Source organism: Aquarana catesbeiana, linkage group LG06 (assembly GCF_042186555.1).
Source record: "Aquarana catesbeiana isolate 2022-GZ linkage group LG06, ASM4218655v1, whole genome shotgun sequence".
Taxonomy (NCBI): Eukaryota; Metazoa; Chordata; class Amphibia; order Anura; family Ranidae; genus Aquarana; species Aquarana catesbeiana.
This window is the reverse complement of record NC_133329.1, coordinates 7,999,331-8,009,676: the sequence shown is the minus strand read 5'-3', so window position 1 is coordinate 8,009,676 and position 10,346 is coordinate 7,999,331. Positions and strand designations below refer to the sequence as shown.

The window sequence follows — 10,346 nt, the reverse complement described above, 5'->3', positions numbered from 1 at the left end:
GATAGGGTGGGTGTTCAGTGCATGGGTGGTGGAAATAACTGGAACAAAGCTTTAGTGGCTCACCCTGCCGGGCCAAGCCGGCTGCAGGTTGGGCCACAAAAGATCGGTTCTTGTTATTTCCCCCACCCACCGCACTAATCACTATCAGATCTCCCCTCGCTGCCTGGGTCCCCTTCCACGCAGCTCAGCCGGCTCCCCTCCTCTCCTGCCGGCAGTAGCTGCAGGCTCACAGGGGGATCTTAAGGATGGAGAGTCGGGAAGGGGCCGGTAAATATGCAGTTTACTGGCCCCTTCCTTTTCTTAGTGAACACATCTTGTGATCAGCACTGATTACTCACTGTGTTCATTCATAGCTGAGGCATAGTAAGCCATGTTTACTATGCTTCAGTTTATGAATGATCAGGGACCTCTGTCTTCTGTTCATTCATCTGTAGTGCAGCTGAACTTGAAGGACGGAACTGGGGAATGCAATTTCTCTGTCCCTTTCTCTGTCTCAAAAAAGAGACTTCAGGGGTCTATTTAAATCCACCGATATCTCAACAAAGACCTCCCAACAGTGTTGTGAAAAAAATCTAAAGAATTATTAAATTCAAATTAATTAAAAGTTAAAATGAAAAAATAACAAAAATTTTAATTTCTAATCAGACTAAAAAAACACATTCAATAGGTATTAAAATTTAGCCACACCTAGGTCACCATCTCTCTGGTAGGGGCCCCAGTGCATTCATGTTGCTGTAAAGATGGCACTAATGCCGCGTACACACGAGCGGACTTTCCGGCAGACTTGGTCCGGCGGACCAGACTCTGGTGGACAATTCGATCGTGTGTGGGCTCCAGGGGACTTTTTTTTCCCAAAAGTCAGACGGACCTAGAAATAAAACATGTTTCAAATCTTTCTCGTCTGTGTGCTAGTCCGACGGACAAAAAACGATGCTAGGGCAGCTATTGTCTACTGGCTATCAACTTCCTTATTTTAGTCCGGTCATACGTCATCACGTACAAATCCGTCGGACTTTGGTTGATCGTGTGTAGGCAAGTCTGTTCATTCAAAAGTCCGTCGGAAGTCCGTCGGAAAGACCGTCAGACCAGTCCGGTCGAAAAGTCCGCCCGTGTGTATGTGGCATAAGTAGAACTATGCATTACATATATCATGGTGCCACTTTAAAGTTTTATTTTTTGTTCTCCTTTCAGGTAAAAAAAATTAGAATTGTCTTTGGACTCCAAGCCCTGCTGTTGCTCTCAAGGTTTTCCTAGGTGTTATTATACACATCAATATTAGGAAATGGATACACAGTATATTTATTCATGTATTAATTTATCTACTTTGTTTTCATCATTGTGCATATGACATGTTTTTTCTTCAATATATGTTGGGTATTTTATGATCACAGATGACCATATTTGTACCACCTCACCGCTTGTGATGAATATTAGTTAGCAGCTCAAGTTAATATTAGTGCATTCATTATTTCAGGGAGTATAAATGCTCATTTCTGGCTGAACTCGGGTTGTATCTTTGTTCTATCAAGGAAGTAATGAACAACTATGTTCCTTTTTATTTATGAGATTATCATTTGCTGACTCTTCACCCCTTTTATGTTATTTGTACAAGTATATATTAGTATTAATATAATTGTTTTTATAATATTTTCTAAACAAGAAATTACTTTATCGTGAATCTTATAAATGTTTATGTATGAGTGTATATATATATATATATATATATATATATATATATATATATATTTGTGTGTTGTAGCTCTGAGAAAAGTGGAGTGTACATGCCCCTGAAACGCGTTGGTTTGTTTGGATTGCTAATCATCCGATAAACTATTTTTCTGTACTCTATTAGCACTGGGTGCCCTTGCTGAATTCTGCATATTTAGATCTTCCATATTTGCCCAATTATATCACCACTCTCCTGCCCCTTTCATTATGAAGCTGATGACAGCTCAGAGAGCTATCGTTTGTCCAGTGGTGGTGTCAGGGTCCGGATCTGAACCTGAGACCTCCGTGGAGTCTGGCTGCAGCACTTCTTGCTGTGCCAACTGAAACACTGGACAGCTCCCTATGTGACAATCTTGCCAAGTCCCTTGCTTTTTGTGAACCTTGAACTCAACCATGAAGCCATGCCCCTGCACTTTCTGTTTTCCAAATGATTGTGCTCTCTCTAGCTTCTTTGCATACCTGCAGCTATCCCAATCTCCACTACTACTCATTACTGACCTTTGACTTGTTCCTTGCCTATGCTTCTGCTGGATCCCAACCTACACTCGCTTGTTTTTGACCTTTGGCTTTTACTGACAGTAGGGCAATCCAGAGGACCTGGTACTAACATGCAGCAAAATCCATCTCCACCATCAGAAGTCTGGTGAATACTAATTAGTGCCTAGATCCCGCACCTCGGGTGAGCCCGCGTCATCCGTCAGTGTAACCTGCTTGAATACCTATCCTGTTGGGAGTCTCTGTACTGCTATGGCTACTGGTCTCTGAGTCTGACCCATGACAGTTGGTTTGTGCAGGGTCAGCAGGTGGACATTTTAAATAATTTTTAATGTTAAACTTTAAGCTTTAATTTCATTTTATTTATTTATTTATTTATTTATTTTGCATTGGTTGATATTCCCCAGGGTAGTGTCCATCCCCTCTACTATTTTTGACACTACTTGGCTATTAGCCCAGAAAACTGCCATTTCTAATTTGATAGATTTGTCTCCTATTCTTTACCATGAGGTTCGGGTTTGGCATATGAGCTTTTTTGAATGTCAGCGAACCCTGCTCAAGCTTAACCAATGGCAGTTTGGCTCATCTCTGAATATATAGTTACTCTACTCTTATACCTTAACCTACCGGATAAACAGTAAGTAAGGTTTGTACAAACCAACAGAAGAAGAAGAAGAAGAAGAAGAAGACACCAGAGCAAAGCCTTTCTTTAGGTTTATTGATGCTCTCACAACGATGATATGCAATTACAGTGACATCTGATTACAATGTTCTCTTTCTTTTTCTTTTAGGCAACAAGATGTCTTACATTTGAGATATTCTGCACTTCTATCAGATTATGATAGAAATGATATGAAATATATGAAATGATAGTAATGTTTGGACATCTTTTGTCTCTATATATCAAAATTAAGAAATATCTCACCTATCTAAAATGAAAATCTGGCAAATGAGTTTAAATTGCAAGCCATCCTGAAACTGACAATATTGTTGTGCAGTTCTCCTTCCTTGACAGTTCATGGTTTGGAGGTCATTCTGGAAAGAGTTTTCTGAAGAGCTCCTTTCAGGTCACTGTTTCTCAGGCTGTATATAATCGGATTTAGGAAAGGGGTGACAACTGTGTAAAATAAAGACAGCAATCTGCCTGCCAGAAAATTCTTAGTTTTTGGGTGAAAGTAGTTGAAAAAACCAGTCCCAAAAAAGAAGAAGACCACTGTGAGGTGGGAACTGCAAGTGGAGTAGGCTTTCCGTCCTCCGTCCTTCATTGTCATTTTCAGGATGGTTATGAAAATATAGACAAAGGAGAGGAATGTAATGAAAATGCTAGCGACTCCACTACTTACAACATCAAGGTATAAAAATAAATAGCTGAGGAAAGCATCAGAAGATGACAGTTGGATCAGCTGATATATTTCACAGAAAAAACCTGGGATGGTGGTGGGTTCAGGATAATCCAGTCTTAGTGTCAAAAGTATGTGTACCAAGCAACAAACAAACCTGAAGGGCCACAAAAAGAATGTCACCTGAGCACACAAGGGAATGTTTATCATGGATCTATAATGCAAAGGATGACAGATGGCAGCTTAGCGATCATAGGACATCGCTGTAAGTATGCAGGACTCAGTGCCGGCAAACCAGGTGAAGAAGAAGACCTGAGAGATACACGTTGGGTGTGAAATCAGCCGGTTTCCTGTAAAGATATCAAAAGACAAATGAGATGTAGAAATGAAAGGGTTGAAGATGTCTAAAACTGAGAGATTTCCGAGGAAAAAGTACATGGGGGTGTGCAGGTGGGAGTCTGAGATCACCAGGGAAATAATGAGAAGATTCCCGGCCAATGTGGCCACATTGATGAGGAGGATCAGTAGAAATACCGGGATCTGAGAATATCTGAAGTCTGACAGGCCAAGCAAAATGAATTCAGACTGAGAAGTTTGATTTCCCATCATAACCAAATAGTTCACTTTAGGAAGTGAGGGAGTGATAATGTGAGGATTCAGGAAGACATTGTACTATATAGAGCAAAGGTGAACAGCACCTGCTAAATACGATGATTGTCAACAACCAGAGCCCTGCCCTCCAGGATCAATATAGAAGCAGAAAGTCCAAATGAGGGGTTACAGCATGGAAAGAGTTCATTTAAGTTAAAATATAATATGTCATGGCAACAGATTTGGGCAATAATCCCATAGTCAGGCCAAAAAAGAGATCCCCATTTACAATCAAGAACAATGCTCCTTGAGGGCAGGGAATGATGTAAATGTTAAGTACATATGTGTAAAGCACTGCATAAATTGATGGCGCTATATAAGTACCTGTAATAAATAATAAAAAACATATACTAGTAAGAACGTAAGACCAAGAATAACATGTTCAACCTATTCAATCATTAACTGATACAAGTCAGGAGAAACAAACTAACAATGAGTACAAAACAGAAAGTAAAAGCTGGCGGCCGCTGTCATACTCCCATCTACATTGTACATCCGGTGATTATATACATAAACCTACAAAAATGTAAATTACAAAATCACCATATAAAGAGCCAAAAATAAATCATGCAAATCAAATTGTTAGACAAATAAGTACAAATCCAAGTCATGATTCAAACCCAATGGATATCGGGAATTTAGTTTTAGACCTTTTTCTTTTTTAGAAGCAATTCCCGGTTACCTTTTCTGTTTAACTTGGGAATATTATCTATTAAATTATATTTTATCTGGGACCCCAAATGTCCTATATCAATTACCGTATTTATCGGCGTATAACACGCACAGACGTATAACACGCACATTCATTTTAAGAGGGAAGTTTCAGGAAAAAAACTTAAAATTTTAAATAAGGAACTTTGAAGAAAAATAAGGGTCAGTGCCCATCTGCAGCCTCACAAGTGCCATCAATGTAGCAGCCTCACCATTGCCATCAATGCATCAGCCTCACCATTACCTTCAATGCAGCAGTCTCGCCAATGCCATCAGTGCAGACTGATCGATGCCCATCTGCAGCCTAGAGGATACAGGGAGGGGGGCGGGACGAGCGCCAACAGATTACATACAGTGAGAATCTCCTATGATAGACAGAACAGGGGTCCAATGGCAGCCCAGGAGACGGGACTTCTTATTACAGAGACCGCCAAGTAAACAGAAGATTCTCACTGTATGTAACCTGACGGCGCTTGTCCCATCCCCTCCCTGTCCCCTCCGAGGCAGCTAAAATTGAAGTATTGGCGTATAACACGCACACGCTATTTGCACCCGATTTTCATTGTGAAAAAGTGAATGTTATACGCCAATAAATAAAGTAAATGTCTCTCTAGAGGTTGTTCTATACATTTCTCCCTAATGAGATTGTTCTATACATTTCTCTCTAATGAGGTTGTTCTATACATTTCTCTCTAATGAGGTTGTTCTATACATTTCTCTCTAATGAGGATGTTCTATACATTTCTCTCTAATGAGGTTGTTCTATACATTTCTCTCTAATGAGGTTGTTCTATACATTTCTCTCTAATGAGGTTGTTCTATACATTTCTCTCTAATGAGGATTTCCTATACATTTCTCTCTAATGAGGATGTTCTATACATTTCTCTCTAATGAGGTTGTTCTATACATTTCTCTCTAATGAGGTTGTTCTATACATTTCTCTCTAATGAGGTTGTTCTATACATTTCTCTCTAATGAGGATTTTCTATACATTTCTCTCTAATGAGGTTGTTCTATACATTTCTCTCTAATGAGGTTGTTCTATACATTTCTCTCTAATGAGGTTGTTCTATACATTTCTCTCTAATGAGGTTGTTCTATACATTTCTCTCTAGAGGTTGTTCTATACATTTCTCTCTAATGAGGTTGTTCTATACATTTCTCTCCAATGGATATCGGGGATTTAGTTGGTGAATCCAGAAGACCTCTCTCTTTTTTAGGAGCAATTCCCAATCACCTCCTCTATTTAACTTGGGAATAGAATCTATAAGAATATATTTTATCTGGGACTCCAAATGACCTATATCAATAAAAATATCTCTCTAGAGGTTGTTCTATACATTTCTCTCTAGAGGTTGTTCTATACATTTCTCTCTAATGAGGCTGTTCTATACATTTCTCTCTAGAGGTTGTTCTATACATTTCTCTCTAATGAGGCTGTTCTATACATTTCTCTCTAATGAGGTTGTTCTATACATTTCTCTATAATGAGGTTGTTCTATACATTTATCTCTAATGAGGTTGTTCTATACATTTATCTCTAATGAGGTTGTTCTATACATTTCTCTCTAGAGGTTGTTCTATACATTTCTCTCTAATGAGGTTGTTCTATACATTTCTCTCTAGAGGTTGTTCTATACATTTCTCTCTAATGAGGTTGTTCTATACATTTCTCTCTAATGAGGTTGTTCTATACATTTCTCTCCAATGGATATCGGGGATTTTGTTGGTGAATATAGAAGACCTCTCTCTTTTTTAGGAGCAATTCCCGGTCACCTTCTCTCTTTAACTTGGGAATAGAATCTATAAGAATATATTTTATCTGGTACTCCAAATGTCCTATATCAATGAAATGTCTCTCTAGAGGTTGTTCTATAAATTTCTCTCTAATGAGGTTGTTCTATACATTTCTCTCTAATGAGGTTGTTCTATACATTTCTCTCTAATGAGGTTGTTCTATACATTTCTCTCTAATGAGTTTGTTCTATACATTTCTCTCCAATGGATATCGGGGATTTAGTTGGTGAATCCAGAAGACCTCTCTCTTTTTTAGGAGCAATTCCCAATCACCTCCTCTATTTAACTTGGGAATAGAATCTATAAGAATATATTTTATCTGGGACTCCAAATGACCTATATCAATAAAAATATCTCTCTAGAGGTTGTTCTATACATTTCTCTCTAGAGGTTGTTCTATACATTTCTCTCTAATGAGGTTGTTCTATACATTTCTCTCTAGAGGTTGTTCTATACATTTCTCTCTAATGAGGTTGTTCTATACATTTCTCTCTAATGAGGTTGTTCTATACATATCTCCCTAATGAGGTTGTTCTATACATTTCTCTCCAATGGATATCGGGGATTTAGTTGGTGAATATAGAAGACCTCTCTCTTTTTTAGGAGCAATTCCTGGTCACCTCCTCTCTTTAACTTGGGAATAGAATCTATAAGAATATATTTTATCTGGGACTCCAAATGACCTATATCAATGAAATGTCTCTCTAGAGGTTGTTCTATACATTTCTCTCTAATGAGGCTGTTCTATACATTTCTCTCTAGAGGTTGTTCTATACATTTCTCTCTAATGAGGCTGTTCTATACATTTCTCTCTAATGAGGTTGTTCTATACATTTCTCTATAATGAGGTTGTTCTATACATTTCTCTCTAATGAGGATGTTCTATACATTTCTCTCTAATGAGGTTGTTCTATACATTTCTCTCTAATGAGGTTGTTCTATACATTTCTCTCTAATGAGGTTGTTCTATACATTTCTCTCTAATGAGGTTGTTCTATACATTTCTCTCTAATGAGGATTTTCTATACATTTCTCTCTAATGAGGTTGTTCTATACATTTCTCTCTAATGAGGTTGTTCTATACATTTCTCTCTAATGAGGTTGTTCTATACATTTCTCTCTAATGAGGTTGTTCTATACATTTCTCTCTAGAGGTTGTTCTATACATTTCTCTCCAATGGATATCGGGGATTTAGTTGGTGAATCCAGAAGACCTCTCTCTTTTTTAGGAGCAATTCCCAATCACCTCCTCTATTTAACTTGGGAATAGAATCTATAAGAATATATTTTATCTGGGACTTCAAATGACCTATATCAATAAAAATATCTCTCTAGAGGTTGTTCTATACATTTCTCTCTAATGAGGTTGTTCTATACATTTCTCCCTAATGAGGTTGTTCTATACATTTCTCTCCAATGGATATTGGGGATTTAGTTGGTGAATATAGAAGACCTCTCTCTTTTTTAGGAGCAATTCCTGGTCACCTCCTCTCTTTAACTTGGGAATAGAATCTATAAGAATATATTTTATCTGGGACTCCAAATGACCTATATCAATGAAATGTCTCTCTAGAGGTTGTTCTATAAATTTCTCTCTAGAGGTTGTTCTATACATTTCTCTCTAATGAGGCTGTTCTATACATTTCTCTCTAGAGGTTGTTCTATACATTTCTCTCTAATGAGGCTGTTCTATACATTTCTCTCTAATGAGGTTGTTCTATACATTTCTCTATAATGAGGTTGTTCTATACATTTATCTCTAATGAGGTTGTTCTATACATTTATCTCTAATGAGGTTGTTCTATACATTTCTCTCTAGAGGTTGTTCTATACATTTCTCTCTAATGAGGTTGTTCTATACATTTCTCTCTAATGAGGTTGTTCTATACATTTCTCTCTAATGAGGTTGTTCTATACATTTCTCTCCAATGGATATCGGGGATTTTGTTGGTGAATATAGAAGACCTCTCTCTTTTTTAGGAGCAATTCCCGGTCACCTTCTCTCTTTAACTTGGGAATAGAATCTATAAGAATATATTTTATCTGGTACTCCAAATGTCCTATATCAATGAAATGTCTCTCTAGAGGTTGTTCTATAAATTTCTCTCTAGAGGTTGTTCTATACATTTCTCTCTAATGAGGCTGTTCTATACATTTCTCTCTAGAGGTTGTTCTATACATTTCTCTCTAATAAGGCTGTTCTATACATTTCTCTCTAATGAGGTTGTTCTATACATTTCTCTATAATGAGGTTGTTCTATACATTTATCTCTAATGAGGTTGTTCTATACATTTATCTCTAATGAGGTTGTTCTATACATTTCTCTCTAGAGGTTGTTCTATACATTTCTCTCTAATGAGGTTGTTCTATACATTTCTCTCTAGAGGTTGTTCTATACATTTCTCTCTAATGAGGTTGTTCTATACATTTCTCTCTAATGAGGTTGTTCTATACATTTCTCTCTAATGAGGTTGTTCTATACATTTCTCTCCAATGGATATCGGGGATTTTGTTGGTGAATATAGAAGACCTCTCTCTTTTTTAGGAGCAATTCCCGGTCACCTTCTCTCTTTAACTTGGGAATAGAATCTATAAGAATATATTTTATCTGGTACTCCAAATGTCCTATATCAATGAAATGTCTCTCTAGAGGTTGTTCTATAAATTTCTCTCTAATGAGGTTGTTCTATACATTTCTCTCTAATGAGGTTGTTCTATACATTTCTCTCTAATGAGGTTGTTCTATACATTTCTCTCTAATGAGTTTGTTCTATACATTTCTCTCCAATGGATATCGGGGATTTAGTTGGTGAATCCAGAAGACCTCTCTCTTTTTTAGGAGCAATTCCCAATCACCTCCTCTATTTAACTTGGGAATAGAATCTATAAGAATATATTTTATCTGGGACTCCAAATGACCTATATCAATAAAAATATCTCTCTAGAGGTTGTTCTATACATTTCTCTCTAGAGGTTGTTCTATACATTTCTCTCTAATGAGGTTGTTCTATACATTTCTCTCTAGAGGTTGTTCTATACATTTCTCTCTAATGAGGTTGTTCTATACATTTCTCTCTAGAGGTTGTTTTATACATTTCTCTCTAATGAGGTTGTTCTATACATTTCTCTCTAGAGGTTGTTCTATACATTTCTCTCTAATGAGGTTGTTCTATACATTTCTCTCTAATGAGGTTGTTCTATACATATCTCCCTAATGAGGTTGTTCTATACATTTCTCTCCAATGGATATCGGGGATTTAGTTGGTGAATATAGAAGACCTCTCTCTTTTTTAGGAGCAATTCCTGGTTACCTCCTCTCTTTAACTTGGGAATAGAATCTATAAGAATATATTTTATCTGGGACTCCAAATGACCTATATCAATGAAATGTCTCTCTAGAGGTTGTTCTATAAATTTCTCTCTAATGAGGTTGTTCTATACATTTCTCTCTAATGAGGCTGTTCTATACATTTCTCTCTAGAGGTTGTTCTATACATTTCTCTCTAATGAGGCTGTTCTATACATTTCTCTCTAATGAGGTTGTTCTATACAATTTTCTATATTGAGGTTGTTCTATACATTTCTCTCTAATGAGGATGTTCTATACATTTCTCTCTAATGA

General features: G+C 37.1%; 1 pseudogene; it reads right to left on the bottom strand.

Moving 5' to 3' along the window:
* Positions 1 to 3,239: 3,239 nt before the first annotated feature.
* Positions 3,240 to 4,169, bottom strand: LOC141147484 (olfactory receptor 5B12-like; annotated as a pseudogene).
* Positions 4,170 to 10,346: the final 6,177 nt, after the last annotated feature.